The sequence below is a fragment of the Hemicordylus capensis genome, chromosome 3 (genome assembly GCF_027244095.1).
Source record: "Hemicordylus capensis ecotype Gifberg chromosome 3, rHemCap1.1.pri, whole genome shotgun sequence".
Classification (NCBI taxonomy): domain Eukaryota; kingdom Metazoa; phylum Chordata; class Lepidosauria; order Squamata; family Cordylidae; genus Hemicordylus; species Hemicordylus capensis.
The window spans coordinates 167566930-167590068 of record NC_069659.1 but is presented as its reverse complement, the minus strand read 5'-3'; the positions used below and the strand labels follow the sequence as shown (position 1 = coordinate 167590068).

Here is a 23139-nt window from a genome sequence, read left to right as displayed (position 1 = left end):
AGTTTTTTAAATGTTGGGAAGCAGTCCCAAAACAGCAATAATCAAAGAAAGGTCTGGGGCCTTGATCGGGGTGGGTGGGTTGGCACGGCTGTCTGATTCATGCCCTCCCTCTCTGCAATTTCTTTCCTAGCAACCCACTGACTTCAGATCATGCACACTCTTGCTTACAAGTAATGCCACAGACCTTTAGCAGAACTATTCTAGAAAAAACAACTTGTAGATTGCAGCCTCTGAGCTCCACCCTGATTTTAAATATAACTTTTTGTTTAAAAAAACTAACACTGCTCATTGAAAAAATAACACTGCTCAATTGTAACTGTTCAGTGTTAGACTTAGTAAAACAGGAAGCTAAACTAATCTCCAGACATTGCATTTTTATCTATAGTACTTCCACATGTTTGTACTGCTTCCAGTAACCAAAGCATTGGTCTGGATGATGGATGAAGCAAATTTATGGGAGGCAAACATAGCCAAAGCAGGGGAAAGAGAGCAAAGTATAGATCCTAAACAGATGCTTCCCACTCTGTATCCATTCTTCTTTCTCCCTTTAGTAAAATAATTTAAATTAAACAGATTCATGATATGCTGCAAAGTGTTGCCATGTGAGCCCTGGACACTTTGTTCAAGATTTAGGAGTGAAGCCAACTGTCTGAGTTCCTCAAAGAATAACAGATGTGCCGTTCCTTCCAACTCCCCTGCTAATGGCGTTTTGACGGCAGTTAGAAACTTTGCTTCAAAAGCAGAGTTGGTGCTAGTAGTCTGTAGGTTTCTGGGGAAAGACAGCTCCTTTTGCCATAGCAATGTTGGGTGAATGGTCAGATAGAGAGAGATGAATCCCTTTGCTACTTAACTGCAATCCATTTTAAACTGTTGGTGGATTTTTATTATTCCTTCCTTCAGACGCATTAATATGAGTGCTCAAAGTATTTCTGCAGCATGGTCTCAGTAACCCAGTGGAGCAATACAGGGCAATGTAATCTCAATGCCCCACCTTTATCAATGCCCTATAATTCAGTTTTCCTAACCCCATATTGCAGATGGGGACTGAAAGATAGTGGCTTCCCTAAGCTCAGTTGATGAGCTCAGGACTGCAGTGATCCTTGCCTCGAATGTTCATCTTTCATGCTACCCTACACCAGCTTTCAACCACATTAGCCATCCCCCTCTTGAAGGCAAACTAAACGTTTCTTTAAACCACATGATTTGACCTACAGTACTCATTTTTATTCAGTAAACCAGATCAGGCCCCCTGTGGATTGGGATCATCAATCACAGCATGGAGAAAAGGGTCAACCCTCTGCTTTCACCAAAGGTCTGATCCAGACCTGAGTTCCCTCCAGCTGCTACTTATTTGCTGGGGGGGGGGATTCCCATTGTGGGCTCCCAGCTTCAAAGGTTCTCCAATACATTGTCTGGATCTTCTAGTCCAGCTATATTCCAATGCTTACCTGATGCTCATCCAAACTACAAATACAAGTTGGTGCAACAAATCTTCAGACACTAGGGACGTTCACATGACACAGGCTGCTGGGTAAACTCCATCCTACTCCTGGTGCCCCTGGTGGCGCAGTGGTAAAACTGCCGTCCTGTAACCAGAAGGTTACAAGTTCGATCCTGACCAGGGGCTCTCAAGGTTGACTCAGCCTTCCATCCTTCCGAGGTCGGTAAAATGAGTACCCAGAATGTTGGGGGCAATATGCTAAATCATTGTAAACCGCTTAGAGAGCTCCGGCTATAAAGCGGTATATAAATGTAAGTGCTATTGCTATTGCTATTGCTACTCAAGCAACCCATGTTGTCCAGGAGACTGGGGGGGGGGTGTCTCTCGACCCAGCAGCTGCAGCCTCAGGTAGCTCAGATCTGCTATCTGGGCAAAAAGTGAGGATGGAAAAGGAGTCTGTCTTATCTTACCTTTTGATTGTGTGCAGCACCAAGGCTCTGAAAACAGCCACCGGGAGAAGTGGTCTTAGAGCCCCTCCTGTAGCACAGCCAGGGAGAGGAGCCTCGCTGCACTTCAGCAGGCTCTTTGCTGCCTGTGCAGGGCATTATGGGATGCAGGAGGACTTCCTCCTGATTCCATGTCGGGTGGCCACCGCAGCACTGCTTGTGTGGGTGCACAGGCAGTGACCCCCTGGGAAGGGAAGGTCATGTGGGGGAAGGTAGATAGGCTCATCCCCAGCCCAGGCACCAATGGTCACGAGAACGACCTCACTGTCTTTCTTGTCTCTCTGGGTGCATTTGTCTGTGCATGTAGCATGCTGAAATGTGTGTTCACCTCTTTTTCCAAAGTATGTCATCTTCCACTATACAGGCATGTATATTAGTGGACCATTTCCAGTACTAAAAAAAGAGAGAGCATGCCACTTTCAGTCAGTCAGTGTATTTGGGTAGCCAATGGCCATTACAACATAAACAAGTATATGCAGGCAATAGGGATGTGCAAACAGGTTTGATGTTGAATGTGTTCGACCATTCGGGGTTGAACTGAACCATCCCCTGTTCAGTCCGACCCGGGATCGAACAACCCATGACTGTTCGGGGGGGTGGGGTTGCGTACTTTAAAAAAAAATTAAAACAAATTTACTTACCCCCTTTGGGGGAGTTGTTGGAGGTGGTGGGTCTGCGGAGGTTCCTCCCCCCCCCGGCCTCCCTTCATGCCTATACCAGCCATTCAGCCAGCTCTTCAGCCCATTTGGGCCTTCCCCCTCCGGTGTGGTGGCCATTTTGGAGGCAGCCGCACCTGTGCAGTTGGCCTCTGCGTGACCCAGATCATGCAGAGGCCGGTTGCATACTGTAGGTGCAGCGGCCTCCAAAATGGCCAACACACAGGAGGGGGAAAGCCCAAATGGGCCAAAGAGCTGGCTGAATGGCTGGTATAGGCATGAAGGGAGACCAGCAGGGGGAGGGGGAACCTCCACAGACCTCCCTGCCACTTCCAACAACTGCCCCGAAGGGGGTAAGTAAAAATATTTTTTTAATTTTAAAAAAATGTTTGCGAACCCCCCTGGACCGAACCAAATTGGGGGGGGGGGTTCAAGGGGGTGCCAGACTGAACTAGCCCGGTCCAGTTCGGGTCCAGTCCCAACTCGAACCGGACATTAAGAGCTCACAGATGTCTTGCCACTAATTCAAACAATGCAGCCCTGTAGGTGACAAACTTATCTGTATCCAGCAACAGCCATCCAATATTAAAATCACTTGACTGTCCATCTGCACCAAAGGAGGGACGTGAACATGACTTGGGCTGTGAACATGCTCGGGGGGGGGGGGGCGGGGGCGGCAGGTGGTTCTTTAAGTGTAAATGGAGCCAGTGCTCTGTGCCAACCAGCAGCCCCCGCGGCGGGGAATCACCTCCACCACTCACCTGGCTGCTGGCGAGGGCTCACCTCTGTGGGAGCCAGGTAAGTGGCGGAAACTATTCCCCGCCATGGGGACTGCTGTGCGGCATGGAGCACCAGCTCCATTTACACTTAAAGAAGCCCCCCCCCCCCCGCCGGAGGCACGTTCACGGCCCGCGCCTGATCTGCAACATGACTGAAAAAGCAGATGACCTTTAGCATAGAAAAGGAATGTACACATCCATCCACTTGGATCCCAACATTGCACTGAAGCAGTTTTTCACCAGCCCAGCTGCGATACCAGAACTGAACTGGGCCAGGAGAGAGAAAACTCTTTAAAGCAGCCAAGCATGGCAAAGTCAGGTGAGGGAAGGGCAGGTTTTGCTCCCTTTCCCTGTGCATACCTTTTCGTGTGACAGTTATCCCACCCATGTCCTACAGGAAAACAGGACCAGCATGTGTTTGACAAACACATAGTTGCCTTGAAGGCACGGTCGTAGCCAGGGAAGAAGGAACCCATGTTTACCTCTCTTCCCGGTGGTCCTTCGCAGTGAGGGAGATAATGAAGAAAATTGGGAGGGGTAGAGCTGGGGCCCCCTCAAGAGCAGGGGGGGGGTCTGGGTTCTTTGAACCCATCTGCTCAATTATAGATAGATGTACTATAGATAGGTATATATAGATATACCTGCTTGAAGGTATATCTCAGCCCTAAACCTTGTAGATTTTTGTATTAATTGTCCAGACATATGATCAAGATTCTCCCTTGGCTTCCTTTTGAGCAAGTTTCTCATCTCTTCATAATTTTTATGGACTGTTCATATTCTTGTTTGTTTATGTAGCATATACCCACCCAAAACTCACATCTCTGGATAGCTTACAATAAAACAACACAGACTAAAACAAAAATCAAATCATTAAAGCATTAAAACAATTTAAAAACAATGACGAATTCTTTAAAACTTGGATGAATAAATGTGTTTTAACAGCCTTTTAAAAAGCTTTCAGAGATGGGGAGGCGCTTGTTTTGGCAGGGAGTGCATTCCAAAGCCTTGGGGTGGCAATGGAGAAGTCCCATCCTTGAGTAGCCAACAGAGAAGCTGGTGTGCATATGTGCAAGAGGATGAAAAGAGATTGTGGAAGCAGCAAAGCACAACAAGAAATAAGTGGTATGATCCAGACACGTTAAGCACTTTAAGTTCCAGTGGTCGTAATGGAGACAAGTAAGCACACGGGATTTAAAATAATCATAACTTTGACTGGATGGTGCCCTTCTTTCTTTTTTCTTTTACCTTTTTGAGTAATAAAAGTTATAATGTATGTTATTTATAACAATATAATGCATAGAGTTGATTTGTTTGTTCTAAAATGCCACTCTGAAAACTAAGAATGCTGTGGAGGATAATAAGTGTTTTAATGACCATTCAATATCAGTGACGTGTTTACTGTATTAAATAATCAAAATAATTAAAACCATATTATAGAAACTCTTGATATTTTGCCCGCATTTGCTGCCATTGATGCAAAGAATGGCTTGCTTGTAATGCATGTGAAGCACTTTGAGCACCATTATAATGTTGTTGTTGTTAATATTTTATTATTACGTTGTAGTAGTAGTAGTAGTGATATTTGTATTAATTCATATTATCCATCATCCACCAGGAGGCTTTACATGCAGGGCTTCTACCACAAATCTCCTTTGGGAGAGAGTGTGTGTGTTCACACACCAGCCAAATTTACCCCGAAGTCCATTCAAGATTTTTGGACCCACTCCACACCCGTTGGGCTTTGTCTTGCGAATTCTAGCTTATCTCAAGGTATTTCTGGTTTTTTAAAATGCTGGTTGTAATCTACTTTTTTGGAAAATGCCTGAGTAAATAGGGAGAGGCACTGACATAGAATCCAAAGCATGATAAGAAGGATGCTCTCTTTAAAAATGCAGATGTAGCTCTTCAATACTCTCCCCGCCCCCCCGCATTGGCTAGAAGGAAAACATGAAGGAAAATATCTGAACTTGCATCAAAAGCAACCCTGAGAGCAGAGAGGAGGGGCTGCTTCCCTCAATGTCACAAGTGTACTTCAAAGTGGCTTCGCTCAGCATTTACCCAGCTGCATGAAGCCATGTGTGAATAACTCCCAAGAAGCTTTTCACACAGGGCTTTTGAAGCCCTTTCTCACTTCTCCTCCGGAATGTAGTGGATGTATTCACATATCAGCTAGATTTACCCCGAAGTCCCTGTGAATTATCGGGTAGCAGTTCACAAACAATTCGGGTTTTTCACTGTGCGTTAGAGTGTAGCCTGATTTATATCCAGGATTAAAATATCCACTATTTGTGGCAATTTTTTGGGACAAGTTCACACTAAAGCCTCCCTGTAAACTTGTGGTAAAAGCTGCTGAGCATAAAAGTCGCAGATGAAAAGATGGCAACTCAATTTCTGAGCTTACGGTTATTTGTGTCTAGGTTTAACCCTTGAAAAAAATTCTTTTCTCCCACCCGTCTACTACAATGACAACTACAAATATTTATATACATTATTTCAACAAAAATGCTCAAAGTGGTTTACATATAAAAATCTATATTATTAATTCTCCAAGATGGGCCATGTGTGGGGACATGGCAGAAAGGAGTCGATTGGCTGACAGAGGGTGGGGGAGAGGAAAGGAGGCAACTGGCTGACAGAGTGCGGGGAGGCGATTGCGAGAAGGCAGCACCTGGAGAGGACTTGCGAAAACCAGGGAGTTTGCCAGCTGGGGTCGTGAAGCAGGGAGCTTAGGGACTGGGGACGGCGTTTGTGGAGGGCTCCATCCAGGGAGCAACATGAAGCGCCAGGGAATTCGGCAGAAGGGGGTGGGTGGCAGTTCGCCACCTCAAAATGTACCAAGGAGATTGAGGCCTGAACGAGGGTGCTGTGGAAAGCAGTTGGGCAGCAGGGAGGCCATTGTTAATGCCCACCTGCCACACTCACCATCGGGAGGGAGTTTGTTGGATGGGGTTGGCTGTCAGTTGGAGCAGAGGGAGTTTGTGTTGGGCCACATCAGCAAGCACCAGTGAGTTTGGCAGAAGGGGGCGGCTGGCAGTTGGCCACCTCAGAACACGTTGTTATTGCCCGCCCGCCACAGCTGCCAGTGGAGAAATGGAGACTGAGGGACAGTTGGACAATGACAGGTCGACACAGGCGAGCAAGAGAGTTGTGGGGGGGGAGAGCTAGCGAGTTGTTGGGGGGGAGAGCTAGCGAGTTGGGGGGGAGCGAGCAAGCGAGCTGTGGGGGGAAAGAGTGAGCAAGCAAGCTGTGGGGGAGAGAAAGAGCGAGTTGTGGGGGAGAGTGAGTGAGAGAGCAGTGGGGGAGAGTGAGCAAGAGAGCTGTGGGGGGAGAGCAAGTGAGAGCACTGTGAGGGGAGAGAGAGAGAGCGCGAGTTGTGGGGGGAGAGAGAGACTGTGGGAGAGAACGAGTGAGAGAGCTGTGGGGGAGAGTGAGCGAGAGAGAGAGCTGTGGGGTGAGAGTGAGCAAGAGAGCTGTGGGCTGAAAAAGTGTGAGAGAGAGAGCTGTGGGGTGAGAGTGAGTGAGAGGGCTGTGGGGGAGAGAGAGCAAGAGAGCTGTGGAGGGAGAGTGAGCGAGAGAGCTGTGGAGGGAGAACGAGAGAGAGAGAGAGCTGTGGGGTGTGAGCGAGCGAGAGGGCTGTGGGGGGGAGAGAGCAAGAGAGCTGTGGAGGGAGAGAGAGAGAGAGCTGTGGGGAGAGTGAGCAAGAGAGCTGTGTGGGGAGAGCGAGCAAGAGAGAGAGCTGTGGGGGGAGCAAGCGAGAGAGCTGTTGGTGGGGAAGAGTGAGCAAAAGAGCTGTGTGTGCAGACGAGAGAGCAAGTGAGAGAGTTGTGTGGGGCGAGAGCACGAGAAAGAAAGTTGTGTTGGTGGGGAGGGAGAGAGAGAGTTGGGGGGGGGATGCCACAGGTTCAGTGCACAACCGCATAGGTGCTCTGTGTGGGGTCAGCTAGTAAATAATAAATAAATGAGATGGTTCCCTGTTCCAAAAGGGCTCACAGTCTAAAAGGTAGTATTGTGCTGGAGATGGATAGGGACAGTTGCTTTCCACCTGCATAATATAAGAGAATTGCCCGTCATAAAAGGGCCTCTCATAAACCATTGGTGTTGTTTCCTTATATTTCTCTTTTAATTTAGATACCATTCCCAATGTGTTGCTCAGTCCCTTCTTCATTTTTCCTCTCTTCTGCTTCATTTCTTCACATACATCTCTGCTTCACAGCACCTAAGTGGGTGATCAGTACTGAATTAGAAACTAGACAGAAGGCCAAAGAGACACCCCAGAGGAAGAGCAAAAGAAATCAGGAAGTGAGCCTGAGAGGATGGCAGAGATTATCAAGGCAGAGGCACCCTTGGAGGCTTTCACATTTTCCCCATTTTATATTTTTCCATCCAATTGTCAGGCAGCATATAACCCAGAAAACACATATCTGGATACTGGATAGGAACACCTTACTGAGAGGGAATCTTTTTCTTTATTCAGCAGCTGCCAATCATATTATCACCTTCTCCTTCAAGGTCTGTCTCAAACATTCATTTCCTCCAAATCAATCTCAAACTATTGCTCAGATGAAATGAATTGTGCTTATCATGTCCTTCCTTTCTTGTGGCTCCTGCTTCCATTACTCTTGCTAAACCAAGCACCACAGCTCACACCTTCTACAGTCCCTAACATGTCTGTCTCCAGAATACACTACTATGCTAGGTCCTGTTGTTTTGTTGTTACACTATTTTTCTTTTTCTTTCAGATTCTTTCAGCATGGCTATTCATATTTTAAACTCCCTTCTTTCCCTGTATTTCTTTGCATATATACATTTCTTTCTCCTTTTCCCTCTTCTGTTAACAAATGATACCACATTTGCCCCTTCTTGAACAACATGGGCTAGTTCAGTCCAACTGGCTCAGTCTCCAAGGCTACTGTCCAAATTGTCCTGCTTCCATGTGATTATTATTATTATTTATTTATTATTATTTATTTATCAAATTTGCACACCGCCCCAAACTTTCATCTCTGGGCGGTTAACAATAGCATAAAACAAGTTAAAATATATACAAAAACTTAAAATAATTTAACAATTTAAAAATCACCCACAAATTAAAACCTTAAAATTTTAAAGAACTGAAAAAGCTTGGGTGAAGAAGTGGGTTTTCAAAATCTTTTTAAAAATTGTCAGAGATGGGGAGGATCATATCTCAGTAGGGAGCACATTCCACAGTCTTGGGGCAGCAACTGAGAAAGCCCGTCCCTGTGTGGCCACCAGCTGAGCTGGCGGCAACTGGAGACGGATCTCTCCGGACGACCTCAACTGGCAGTAGGGCTCATAATGAAGAAAATGTTCTCTTAGATACCCAGGGCCTAAGCCATTTTTAAAATAATAATAATAATAATTATTATTATTATTATTATTATTATTACATTTATATCCCGCTCTTCCTCTAAGGAGCCCAGAGCGGTGTACTACATACTTGAGTTTCTCCTCACAACAACCTTGTGAAGCAGGTTAGGCTGAGAGAGAAGTGACTGGCCCAGAGTCACCCAGCTAGTATCATGGCTGAATGGGGATTTGAACTCGGGTCTCCCTGGTCCTAGTCCAGCATTCTAACCACTACACCACACTTTTTTCAATTATAACTAGCACTTTGTATTTTGCCTATTGGCAGCCTATAGGGACACGAGTGAACCATAAGTGCATATGTCCTGCCTGCCCTCCCATTGCTGCCTAATCTCATGTGAAGGGGTGATTCAGACAACCCCTCACACATGCACTTAGGTGATAGTGTACCAGGAAGGGTGAGACAAGCATGTTACATAGAAACATAGGGAGCTGCCATACACTGAGTCAGACCATTGGTCTATCTAGCTCAGTATTGTCTTCACAGACTGGCAGCAGCTTTTCCAAGGTTGTAGGCAGGAATCTCTCTCAGCCCTATCTTGGAGATGCCAGGGAGTGAACTTGAAACCTTCTGCTCTTCCCAGAGCAGCTCCATCCTCTAAGGGGAATATCTTACAGTGCTCACACTTCTAGTCTCCCATTCATATGCAACCAGGGTGGACCCTGCTTAGCTAAGGGGACAAGTCATGCTTGTTGCCACAAGACCAGCTCTCCTCTCCATGTTATTATTATTTATTATTATTATTTTGCATTTATATCCTGCTCTTCCTCCAAGGAGCCCAGAGCGGTGTACTACATCCTTAAGTTTCTCCTCACAACAACCCTGTGAAGTAGGTTAGGCTGAGAGAGAAGTGACTGGCCCAGAGTCACCCAGCTAGTCTCATGGCTGAATGGGGATTTGAACTCGGGTCTCCCCGGTCCCAGTCCAGCACTCCAACCACTACACAACGCTGGCTCCTTCGTGGTGCACTCTCAGGACCCCAATCATGTGGGAGCAGTGCTGGCTCACAGTAGTGTCCAAATGGACCCAGTTTATTTTGTCAGTTTATCTCCAAGAAGACCTTCATTATTCATGTATCTCTCTCACTTTTTCTTAGGATATTATTTTGGGGCTTTCTAGTGGACAGTGGTGATGAAGGGGAGACATGTTAGAAGTATTGCATATACAATTAGGCATGGTGTGGAGAGAGTGGAAAGAAAGATGTTTTTCTCCGTCTCCACTTCCAACACTAAAACCAGTGCATGTCCTATGAAAAGTGATGACCCCCTTTTGGTCATTGTTGACCATCAGCTAGTCAGAATCTCTCAACATAACCGATCTCAAAGGGTTGTTTTAAGAAAATAACAGGTTAGGCGAATCATGTATACCATCCTGAGCTTCTTGGAAGAAGGCCATGATACAAATGTGTAATTAATAAAAATGTGTGGTAGGACCTCTCAATTTAGTTTTAATTCTGGAAATGTAATTTTAGAAAAGTTTTAGAAAGATTAAAGATTGTTTAGTTCAAAAGAGAACTCAACAGTGGTTTATGCTGAATCAGAAAACCAATGAAGATATGGATTTCTTATATATGGGAATCAGAATCCAACAATGGATTCATTGAATCCAACAATGGAAGCTCCATTCTAAGCTTTGCCATAGCCTAAGATCTACGAGTAAAAGAGTGATGTAATATAAAAAGAGAAGAAATGGCCCTTGGGTGTGGGATGAATCCATCTTCCTTCCAGCTTCACAACTAAAATGAAATATATATTCCAGGGACTGGAGGGGGCTGGCAGCTTCTTGGTAACATCACAGAGGAAGTCAACCAGTCAGTACCATACACTACCAGCTTCTGTTTCAAACCTGGAGAACCTTTTTTAGAGTTCAACTCTGGAGAAGAAAGGTGACTTAGTTTGAATGCAACAAGCAGTTCTAAATATCTTACATCTGTCTTTGCCCTAACTAAAGTCCAATTCTTACATTACCACAATTAGTGTGAACCACAGTTAGTGTGGTTCCTGCTTCCCTTTGGCTATGTCCTGCCATGGGTATTTACAATATCTAAACCTTTTTTGTTATGGCATCATATTTTTGTTATGGTATCATATTTCTGTACTTCCAATCCTTGCCTAGAACAGTTCAGCTGTTCAGTTCTCTTTTCATCTTCTGAAGGTGAAGATTGTTCTTTCCCAGCTGGCATTTGCTTTCCCCAAATTAAGTTAAGCTGGAAAGAATTCTGCCTAGTATTCTGCAGATGGTGGCTGACATTCTGAGTAGGGGTGTGCACCGGACCGCGGACCTGCGGTTCGGCACTGGGGTGGGGGGTTCCATTAAGGGCAGGGGGGGGCTTTACTCACCCCTCCCGCGCTTTGCAAGTTTGGTGCCATAATTCATTTAAAAAATGCACCGCAGAATCGCCCTCCACTCCTATGGCTCCGGACCGGGGCTCCTTCCTGTCTTCAAAATCGGGCGGCAGGATACTTCCCTGCCGCCCCCGAAGCCCCCTCAAGCCATTTTAGCCCTTTAAATCTCGCCCCGGACCGAGTCCTATGGCGCTCGGGCGGGCGGCGGGGAGATGTCCGTCCGTCCGCCCGCCCCCTTCCCTGCCTTCTGCGAAGTGCAGGGAGCCTTCTGCGCGCGTGCGCAGAAGGCTCCCTGCACTTGAGTCTTCTGCGCACGCGCACGCAGAAGGCTCCCTGCACTTCGCAGAAGGCAGGGAAGGGGGCGGGCGGACGGACGGACATCTCCCCGCCGCCCGCCCGAGCGCCATAGGACTCGGTCCGGGGCGAGATTTAAAGGGCTAAAATGTCTTGAGGGGGCTTCGGGGGCGGCAGGGAAGTATCCTGCCGCCCGATTTTGAAGACAGGAAGGAGCCCCGGTCCGGAGCCATAGGAGTGGAGGGCGATTCTGCGGCGCATTTTTTAAATGAATTATGGCACCAAACTTGCAAAGCGCGGGAGGGGTGAGTAAAGCCCCCCCCCCCGCCCTTAATGGAACCCCCCACCCTAACCCTCCCGAACCAAAACCACCCCTTGTCCGGACCAGTTCGGAGGCCAGTAGAATGGCCTCCGAACCGGTCCGTGCACACTACTAATTCTGAGCTGTTAGAAGCAAGGTCTGCATGACCCTCAGGGACATATTTCTAAAGTTAAAATGTACTTCTGGAGGGAGGAGAGAGCAGCGGAAATCACTACCCCCTTCCCCTCTGTATGTTTGCCTGCTTGGCGACACACTGGGCTGAGTTCTGCTGCAAACTCTTCCAAGGATGCAGCTCCTGTTGCTTACTTCTAGCACTGCTCAAAATGCCCGTCACTATATGGTTCTTGTATTGTATTCTTGCTTTTTGTTTTGTGTGATATTCTTTTGCGGCTTCAATGATTTCTACATCGTGTCAAACTTAATTGTATGCTGCTTTGAGGGTTGCAACATCCGATCAACCAACAATCAATTACATACTTGTCACTGATGAACCCACAAGAATGAATGCAGTTGGCACTCAGCAGTATACTCTCACCTTCATCCACTGCTCAGCATTTGCACCCATTTCCAGATTGTGTGAAATGAGCATGGGCAGCTGGAGCTTTCTCACACAGGACTTCCATCTCTCGAGTCTCCAATGAGGGAAGCCACTTTGAATGAAACTCACAGCATTAGGGAAGCAGCCCCTCCCCTCTCTGCTAAGAGTTTTCTTTTGTGTAGGTTCACACATAGCTCACTTCCGTGTTCTCCTGGTGGCCAATGGCTTCCTAGAGGAAGTGGGATGCCACACCTCCCTTTCCCCCAAGGGTTTAGTAATTAAAGCACCCTCTGTGATCTGGCTTTGTTGAAATCCACTCACACACACTTCTGCTTAACTGGTTTGTGGATCAGACTGCCTAGTAGCCTTGGCTTTCTATCCCCCACACCCCCCCAACACACACAGAGGTCCCTAGCATGTGTAAGCCCTCCTGCAGCATCGCCTCTGCTTTTGCAACCCCACCCCAGCTTGGATTGCATGCAAGGAAATGCTAATTTTCTGCAAAAAGTCTGCAAATTCTCCTTCCAGCTCTCCCCACTCCAAAAATCTTTCAAAGAGCAAAAAGCCAGAAAACTGGGTTTTCAATTCATTGCTTCAGGGTTGACGGCAAGGCAACTAGGCAGCTTTGTTTTTGCATCCCATAGGTCTGACTTGCTCTCATTATGTAATTATTGGCATTAAAAAGGAGAGGATCATTAGCATTAAAAAGGAGGAGAACTGGTCTTGTGGTAGCACGCATGACTTGTCCCCTCAGCTAAGCAGGGTCTACCCTGGTTGCATTTGAATGGGAGACCACATGTGAGCACTGTAAGATATTCCCCTCAGGGGACGGAGCTGCTCTGGGAAAAGCATTTAGGTTCCAAGTTCCATCCCTGGCATCTCCAAGATAGGTCAAGATTTTTTTATAGGACAAGATTTTTTTCATTGAACCAACAAACTACCAAAGCATACAGTACGTTACCAAAGCACAATTATATACAAGTGGTTGTTTGTACATCATATATCTACAAAGATTTACAAACAAGGATTTGGTAACCCACAGGGTTATAAAGTATATGCACACAGTATTGTAACTCGGGGAGGGGGGATTACAGGGCACATCAGGTAATCGGGGGGGTTACGTCCAACGTCCATTTCCACAATTTGTCCCATTGCTGTTTAGAAGAGATACTCTTGTCTTTTTGCACATAACCATACAAACTTTTCCAGAAGAGATTTACTGTCTCATCTACGTGAACCTCCAAGTTAGGGCTGAGAGAGATTCCTGCCTGCAACTTTGGAGAAGCCACTGCTGGTCTGTGTAGACAATACTGAGCTAGATGGACCAATGGTGTGACTCAGTATAGGGAAGGGCTTCCTATGTTCCTATGTAAATGTAAAGAATGCTGTCAGCGCTTTCAGCGGATTTTCCGGGAAACATTGCTGAAAAACAGAATTTTTAAAAAATTCATATATATATATAAAAAATATATAAACCGGGATGAAGTGAAATCTAGCAGGAAAAGCCTGATTTGTGTGGGGGGTGATTCCAAAGACATCCAAATTACCTTGGCGGGATTCCGGCTGTAGTGAGAACACACACCCTCAATTCTGGAGGAGATTCGGGATAAAGCCCCTGTGCGAGAAAGCTCCTGGAATCTTAGGACACCTAAATTAGGCAAGAAAACAAGTCTGTTTTTTGAAGAAGGGAAACTTGCCAGGTATGACACTTGACACAAAGAGCCTGAGGAGCACTATACTTTCTGCAAAGAGTCTTGGGGAAAGGAGCAAATGATCATGGCAGATAAATGCTGTTAGTTAGCTTTCCCAGAGTAAGACTTTCTAAATGTTTGCACGTGGCAAATCTAGCCTCAGTATAGTAGATCAGACTATATTAGATTTAGAATCTTCAAAGCTGCCTAATATCTATCTATATAATACAAGGACATATGTGGCAAGCCCTGCCCACACAGTGCTTTTACCAAAGCAGTGCTTTTACCAAAGCACACAGTGCTTTTACCACAGTGCTTTTACCACAGAGCAGAAGCACTGTGGTGATTGAGCAGTGGTGGTTCCAAATGCAGATAGGAAGAGGTGCAGGCTGAGCGAGTGAGTGATAAAGCGGCTGGGAGGGGGCGAGTGAGTGAGCAAGCAGCGGGGAGGAGGTGATTGAGTGGGGAGGGGGCAAGCCTTTCTCCCCCCCCTGCAGCCCCAGTTCATCCCCCCTCCCATTTCAGCCCCAGTTCGTTCTCCCCGGCTGGCCTGACTGCCACTTTCTCTCACTGGCCGCTGACCTTCTTCTCCCCCTCCCCTCGCAAAATATCACAAGAGCTGCCATGCATGGGGTTAGCGACAGGTACGCCTTAGAGAAATTTGTGTGTGTGTGTGTGTGTGTGTGTGCGTGCGTGCATGTGCGTATACACAAACACACACACACACGGAGTATATATATCTATATTGAAGTATCAGTTCACTGAGCATGCTTAACCCACATCAGGCACTGGGGAGGGGTTCTTTCCCTTTAAAAAAATAATAAAAAATTACATGCCGATTTACCTCTCTATACGTAGGGAGTCAGAGTCTCCCAAATAGGAAACCCCTACCTTGTCTGTGGACAGCTCCATTTTGCTTTCAGTCTGATAGGCATTCAACCACCTGAATTTGCTATTATGATATACAATAATGATTTATGAGAATGGTATTAGTATCACCATCACCATCAAAACAAAGGAAGTTTCTGACTCCATACTTCTACAGCCATTCCTCAACGCCCATAAAATATGTAGATAATACTAAGCACTTCAGCTGAACTCAGGTCAAGTTTAGAATTTGGCTCAGCAGCCTCATTAAATAAAGGTTCTTGCAGTGACATCTGTGATGAAGTTCAGAACTGTGCTGTATCCATAAATATGAATTTAACACCTCTAATAAGCACAGGATAATTCTGTATGTGTTATGTTTCTATATTTCCAATATTAAATATTCTTGATACCATTGCTTGGTTACTTCCCTATTTCTGTCACTTCAAATGTTCCATCTTTTGGCATGGTAAATAATATTTTTATTAAGAGCTCCAAAGTAGCATACATTTCATGTCATCTGTTTTATGCACAATATAATTAGCTTGTACAACCTGTACAACATTTGACTAATTTGCTTATGCTGATTCTGATTCATTTCTTATTATGGGAGTCATTGGCATTACTGCCCTTGATGTTTTAAGAAAATGTCCTCCAACTGATATCTTAATTATGGTTCTGGGGCAATTGTGACTACTCACAGCTCTACAGAGATGACCTCCTTCACCTTATCAGGAAGCAGCAATGCAAATTTCTGTCATCTGCTACCTTAGCAATCAACTGAAAGAAACCTGCATTCCATTTTCTTCTTATTTATTTATTCATCACATTTATAAACCACGTAACACATATATCCCAAGGTGGTGTACAACAATTTAAAACCATGAAATAAAACACAATTAAAACAATATTAAAATATAGATTAATACAATGGAGACATGTTAACATAAAGTTACTTTATGTTAACTAAGTGATATAGTGCTGCAAGTGAAAGATCTGACTCTGAAATATGAAAAGTGAAATGTCTGCCTCAAGATACTCTTAATGGACTTGGGTCTTCTCACACACGCTTGCTCTGTTATAACTGGGATCATTGAAATCCCCACCCTATCCCTACCCTTCAAGCAAGAGGGTTGTCTTCTTCTCAATTATCTTCTTCTCAGTTATGTTATAACTGGGATCATTGAAATCCCTACCCTATCCCTACCCTTCAGGCAAGAGGGTTGTCTTCTTCTTCTCAATTATTAAATGAATAATTATTCAAATGTTTTTCATGTTATAACAAAGTAATTACAACAAAAAGATGGGGATATGAGAAAAAATCAAACAGAAAAGGAGGAGGGAAGGGGGAGTCTAAAGGGGTTGACACAGTTATTCATTTGAAATAAGCAGGGGAAATTGCACCCAGACCCAAGGAGACACAGACGCACTCAGCTTTGGTGAAATTGGCCACTTTATTGGGAGTTATAGATGAACCAGTGCCCGCAAGGCACTAGAGTTGGGATTGGCGCTGCACTCAGTAACAGTGCGGTCCCTAGCGGGTTGGCCACACCCAGGGCCTCCTTGGCCTAAAACCCATGGCGCTAGCACCTTGGTTCCAGACGGCCCTCTGCTCACAAGTGAAGGGTGCCCTTCTTCACTGACCTAAGGTCAGGTCTCTGTTATTAACACCACCCCTCCAACCTTTCTAGCCATACGGAAGGATGCCGTTTTGCAGAGGTGGGAGTTAAGCAGCATCCCTGATCTGCCAAGACTCAAGGGATCTGCCCCTCCTCCTTAAAGCCAAATGCTTTCCTAAGGTGCCGCACCGCTTTTCACGCTGTTCACTGCTGCACTGCACCTGCCACAGCGGGCATTAGCCTCGCTTAACCCCCCGCACGCCCCACAAACCTTCCAGAACCAGAGCCAATCCCAGACGCAAGTCATCCACAAATAGCCTCATGCCTGTGGGCAACAGATGAACCCCGTCACCCTGATACAGGAGAGGTAGTGAGAACCTGATGTCATCGTGAGGTATGCAGCCGCCACCCTTAGTGGCCAAGAAGTGTGCAATCACCGCATTAACCCCCCGTCTGACCCTATCCACCTTGTTCTGTTTACTGGCTCCCTTCCAAACTCTGCATTGGGTGATATCAGACCAAATTAAAATCAGACCGGGGCACCAATCTAATATAACCCCCAGGTCCTGTATTATCTGCTGAGAAATTGAAATACCAGATTGACTAACTAAGTCGTTCCCCCCGAAATGTAGCAGTAGGATATCAGGTGTCGGATTTTCCTCCAGGAATTCACGCAGCATTGGCAATAGCTGGGCTCTCCTCATGCACCGTCATCCGTGCCAATCCACTGAGGCCCAATGGCCTAGGCCCAGTTGTGTTCTAGGCTCTGCGCCCTACGCCCACTTGAGCACCCAGAAAATGAAAGAGTGGCCCAGTACGAGGACTCTGGTGCGTCCCGCCGTCAACTGTGCCCCTGTGCAAGAGAAGAAACGTGGTGAGGGAGATGTAGAAAAGAATAGCAGTGAGGAAGTGGTGAGTGGGGGGGGGGTCATCCCCCAACCCCCACCTATCGCACATATCTGCAGTAAACCCTGGCCCGCACCTACCCAGATGTTGAATTGCAGCGCCCGAGTAGCCCATGTGTGCGGCCGCGGAGGCTGCACCAATACGGAATGAATGGAAGGATAGATGATGCATAGGCACACCAGCCACGGCAAACGCCTTCTTCATTACTGCCCAGAATTGAAACTGGGTTAGGTGTCGCCCATCGGCATGGACGAAGAGGCACCCACCACCACCTCTCCCCTGACAGACAGGTAGGTTCCCAGTGCTTGTACCGGGCACATGCACCGGTCATCTGCCACATGCAGGGTAACCCTTTGGCCTCTACCCCTCTGGTCTGTCTTCGAAAAGTGGAGGTGAAGCACCGCAGATGAAGGCCGCAAGGTGAAGTCACCCAGCTGCAGAGCCCTGCCAGCTGGAATGCGCGCACCCTTGAGGAACTTCTCTCCAATCCTGAAGGCCCCGAAAAAGGCAACCAGGGCTGCAGCCCGCAACAGGGCCTCCTCGTAGGGGGACGAACAAACCTGTCCCAGTTCCTGGAGGGCGCGCTGCAGTGCCCCTGGTGTGATTGGCCTACGTTGATCGGATTGAGCTGGCGTCTCTCTTGCCCAGCCCTCAAGCATGTGTCTCACCCTAAAGTCTCCCGAGTGGTCGGGGAGTCCCCTGGCCTTCACAAAGAAAGGCAGCACCACCAGATGGCCAGCCATGGTGCTTACCGCCAATCCCTTCGCCCTGAGATGCACCAGGTACTGCATAAGCTGCTCAGGCGGGACAGGCCACACGTGCTCAATTCCTAACTGTGACCTAAAGTGGAGAAAGGCCCTAACCCTTTTGTTGTAGGCTAACCGGGTCCTGGGCGCTATCGAAGCCTCGATGGCCCTGAAAGCCTCTACACTCCAAGGCTCCACAGCCATTCGGGCACCTTCTCGGGCAGCTGGGCAGCTTCTGGGGCCAGTTACCAGAAGTGCTGCATCTGAAAACGAGACAGGGCATCCACCACTTCGTTCTGCACCCCTGGCACGTGCTGGGCAGTAAACAGTATGTTATGGTGTAAGCAGATTAATACCAGTGCCCGGACAAGCCCCATGACACGCTGACTGTTGATGATCTGAACAGGTCTGACTGTTGATGATCTGAACAACTGCCAGCTTATCGCACCAGAAGCATACCATGGATTTGCTGAAAAGCTCCGCCCAGATGTGCGCTGCAACGACTATTGGGAAGAGCTCAAGGAATGTGAGGTTCCTCGTGATTCCCTTCTCCGCCCAACCGCTTGGCCAGCATTCGGCACACCATTGCCCCCTCAGGTACAGGCCAAAGCCTAGGCCACTGGCTGCATCAGACTGGACCTGGAAATCCGCCTCTAACAGCTGCTGAGAACACCAGAATGATACCCCATTAAATGAGTCCATGAAGGTCTGCCAGAGCCTCATGTCTTCCCTCATGGAGGTGGTCACCCTGATCAAGAAATGGGGCTGCCTGCACCCGACAGCAACGTCACAGAGACGCCTCAGGAAGGGGTGGCCAGGGGCCACAGCCTGGCAGGCAAAGTTGAGGTGGACAATCAGCAACTGCAGCTGGTGTAGCGAGACCTTCTTGGCCCCAGTGCACAGCTTCAATAGCTCCCTCAGGGCATTGAGTTTGCTCTCAGGGAGGCGTGAAAGTTGGCCTACGGTATCTAGTTCAATACCCAAAAAGGTTAACTCGGTGGCTGGCCCCTCAGTTCTATCTTTTTCCAGGGGCACCCCCAGATCGCTACAGAGGGCCATAAAAGTGTGCAGCAAGTGTGTGCTTTGGGTAGATCCAGCCCTTCCTCCAAAAAAGAAATCATCTAGAAAATGAGCCGAGGAGCTGAGCTGGGCCTTGCAGCGCAGTGTCCATTCCAGCATTGTGCTGAAGGCCTCGTAGGCTGCACACGAAATAGATCACCCCATGGGTAAGGCCCTATCGATGTAATACCTCCCATTGAACGCAAAGCCTAAAAGATCGAAGTCAGAAGGGTGGACAGGTAGCAGACGAAAGGCTGACTCAATGTCGCACTTCGCCAATAGAGCCCCCGGTCCGCACGCCCGGACTATTGCCACTGCTTCATCAAAGGAGGTATACTGGACCAAGCAGAGCTCAGCTGGTATGCCGTTGTTGACCGAGCTGCACTTGGGGAAGGACAAATGGTGAATGAGCCTGAATTCCCCCAGAGCCTTCTTGGGTACCATGCCCAATGGGGATACCCTCAGAGTTGGCAGTGGTGGCTGGGCAAAAGGGCCTAACACCCTGCCCAGCGCCACCTCTTTAGCAATTTTCTTAGCCACTATAGATTCCAAACCATCTACCGATTTTAAATTGCAAGCGATACTATGGGTGCATGTGAATTGACATAGTATCCTAAACCCCTCTGTGAAACCAGCCTCTATATAGCGTGCGCGTTCCCTGTCAGGGTAGTCGCACAACAGGAGCCAGAGTACCGGAATCCTAATTGGGCTGGGGCCCTTTTCCCGCACTGCCCCCTTAGGTGGTCATGGGTCCACTCCCCCCCCCCCCCACAGATGTTGGTAGCCTCCTTTTGGTCTGAAAGTTTTCATCCACGGGCAGTTGAGGCCTGCATGTCGGCCTCCACAGAAACTGCAATCATGCCTGTATTTGCACGGGGAACGTGCACTTCCCATTTCTATTGAACTCCCAGCAGACCAGGGGACTTTGAACCCCCTGGGCACCCACAGCAGAGGCCACTGACACTGCTGGAGTCCTGGAAATCAAATACCCACTGTCGGCGTGCTCTAAATAGTCCTTCCAAATCCTAGTATGAGAGTCCTCTTTCAATGTACAATGGTAAATTGTCAGTTCAAAAGCTACCAGATTAGAGAGGTCTTCCATCCATTGATAAACTGAGGGGCTGAAATGATCTTTCCAACTCTGTAAAATAGTACAGTTGGCAACAGCAATACCCTGATCTGCTACCCCAGGAGAGGTTCCAGACATGTTGTAAATAACCAAGAAGGATTGTTCTGTCACAGAATTTAATATTGGAATTCAAAACTACGTTGATGCGTTCAATCATGTCTTGCCAAAAGGGAGATATGATTATTACATTGCAACTCCACAAGAAAGAGGTTTAAAAGGGTCAGATACCCAGTATGTGGTTATTATGAGACTACAAATTCTGGAATTTTCAGTCTTTTAAGAGCCTGTTTGTCAATGGCTGGCCCCACCCATTGACACTGTGAGGCACTTTGGTAGTTAAACTGTGTTTTGCTTTTACATGTGGCATTAACTATGTCAGGAGAAGTCATCTTTACATTTTTTTTCATCCAAGAACTTCTGCCCATGTCTTTTAGGTGGCACTCTTATGAAGAAATCATTCGTGTAGATTGGGTTATTTAAACGAAATATTTGATGTGACCCAGCTGTGAATGACCTTTATTTCTAAGACTTAATAAAAAGAAGTATTTCAGGCAAAAATTATAATAGCTACAATAATAATGTTCTTTCCATTCTCTGAATCCCTATGAAAGGTCTGCTAGAACTACATGTTGTTATTTGGATAATAAGAATGTACCAAAAAAAAGAGAGAAGATAATGTATACAGGCAAAAAAAATTCTGTTACAGTGCTGACCTACATCTTCCTAACAAGAGACTATAATAATTACTGTAATTCTTAGCCACAATTTCCTAAAACCTTTCCTTGACACATAACCCCAACACAGATTTATTTTTTAAAAAGTCCACACACATACGTGTGTGTGTGTGTGTGTGTGTGTGTGTGAGAGAGAGAGAGAGAGAGAGAGAGAGAGAGAGAGAGAGAGAGAGAGAGAGAGAGAGAGAGAGAGAGAGCACATTTATATACAAACTAGCTGACCCCGCACAGAGCATCTGTGTGCTAGCTGGGGCCAGCCATGCCAACCCCCACACCGGCTTCACCCACCATCTGCCCCTAGTTCTTCCTGACACTTTCCCCCCCTTTCACCCTGACTCTTCCCCCAGGTGTCTCTGATGCCTGCCCAGCCCACTCCCCCACTCCCCGGCTGGCCCGCTTCTCCCCCGCCGCCTCCTCTCTGCCTGCCCAAAGTCAAGAAACGCCGCCTCCTGACCTGACCTCAGTGGGTGCGCAGGGCCTGCCACCGCCTCCTTTCAGCAGCTGGGCTTGCTGCCGCCGCCTCCTCCTCCTCTGCTGCCACCACCTCCTAACCACCCACCCACCCCGAACTTTCCCCTCAGCTGCTGCTTTACCTTTCTCCTTGGCCTGGCAACAGCCGCTTTTTTGCAGGCCAGGCCAGGCCCGCCACTGGCGCCGCCTCCTAGCCACTCGCCCCACTTGGCCACTTTCCTTCTCTCCTCGGCCGGTGGCAACAGCCACTCTCGCCAGCCAGGAACACTCTCAGCCGCCGCCTCCTCCGCTGCCTCCTCCTCACCCAGGATGAGATGGGACGGCCTGGCCAGGCCAGGCCATCCCACCGCCTCCACCTCCCAGTGGCCAGCTGAGGCCGCTGCCGCCTCCTTACCTGGGATGGCCTGGCCAGGCCAGGCCATCCCACCTCCGCCTCTCCCCAGTGGCCTGCCAAGGCTGCCTCCTCCTGCTCCCCTGCCACCGCCTCCGCCTCCCAGCAGCCAACTCCTTACCCAGGATGGCCTGGCCAGGCCAGGCCATCCCGCCGCTGCCTTCACCTCCCAGCAGCCAGCTGAGGCCGCCTCCTCCTCCTCACCAGGCCAAGACGGCCTGACCACCCAGGCTGTCCAGCCGCTACCTCCTCAGGCCGGGCAGCAGCCTGCTGCCACTGCCATTTTATCTTGCCCACAACTCTCGCCCCCAAGGCCGGAACTATCGCAATGTGTCGTGAGAGTTCTGCAGCCAAGTCCAGGACACGCATGCCTGCTAAGAGAAAATAAAATATATAGATTTCTTCCAGAAAAATAAAAATATCTGCTGTGATTCTTTAGAATTGTGCAAGTTTTATTTCGTGCGTGTGTGTGTGTAATAGTAGTAGTAGTACACAGTGCCTTGTAAAGCATCACAGCAGCACTCCAAATAGAAAGAAGGAAAGTCTTTCAGGAGGTATTTGTATTAAATTCATTACTAATTCCAATCCAGCACGGGGCCATATGGATGCAGAAGCTGGCTGCCCTGTGCCCATTCAAAGTAAGATGCGAAAACCACACATGCAGTGATTTCTTAGGCCAAATCAGCACCTGTGCTTGTATGAGCAAAGTTGTGTCACATAGGTTTCAGTCACACAAAACGTTTTGGGAGAAGGACCAGGAGCCTGGATTTATTCTCCCCTCCACTCATGCCTCCTCACCCAACTGGCATGATTGCAGCTTATCTGGCAAGTGTGCAGCTTTTACCCACTCACATGACTGGATTAGGGCCAGAAAACACAAGGAACTGAACAGTGACTTGGGGAGTCTCCTTAAGATAAAGTAACAGTAAGCTGTTCCAAATTTATTTTAAAAGCACTCTATTATGATTTTGTTTAATTAATTCACTCACTCACATTGATAAAGAAGTCATTAGTATGGCTTATTATTATCTACCCAGAGTAGGATTGGTTCAAATCTCATTTATGCAGATTTTAAAAATAATCAAATTAGCAATTGAACAATTGGGAAAGTTCAACCTTTTCTTGGCCAATGAGCTTGTTTCCTATATCAAAGAAAAAAAATTAATATAGTGTTTTGCAAAAAGCATCCAAATACATTCTGTAATGAATTCATTGAGTGGATGAGGGCTTCGTTGTTTGTTTGAATTGTTCTTTGTTTT

General features: G+C 47.4%; 1 long non-coding RNA gene across 2 annotated transcripts in view; it reads right to left on the bottom strand.

The window, feature by feature from the left end:
- Window positions 1–13082: 13082 nt before the first annotated feature.
- Window positions 13083–23139, bottom strand: part of LOC128351453 (uncharacterized) — a 44541-nt gene continuing 34484 nt past the window's right edge. For both annotated transcript variants that reach the window (XR_008319783.1, XR_008319784.1), the window contains exons 3-4: window positions 13815–17297; window positions 13083–13689 (exon numbers count right to left, since the gene is read on the bottom strand). This is a non-coding gene — a long non-coding RNA (uncharacterized LOC128351453). The remainder of the gene's footprint in view (window positions 13690–13814; window positions 17298–23139) is intronic.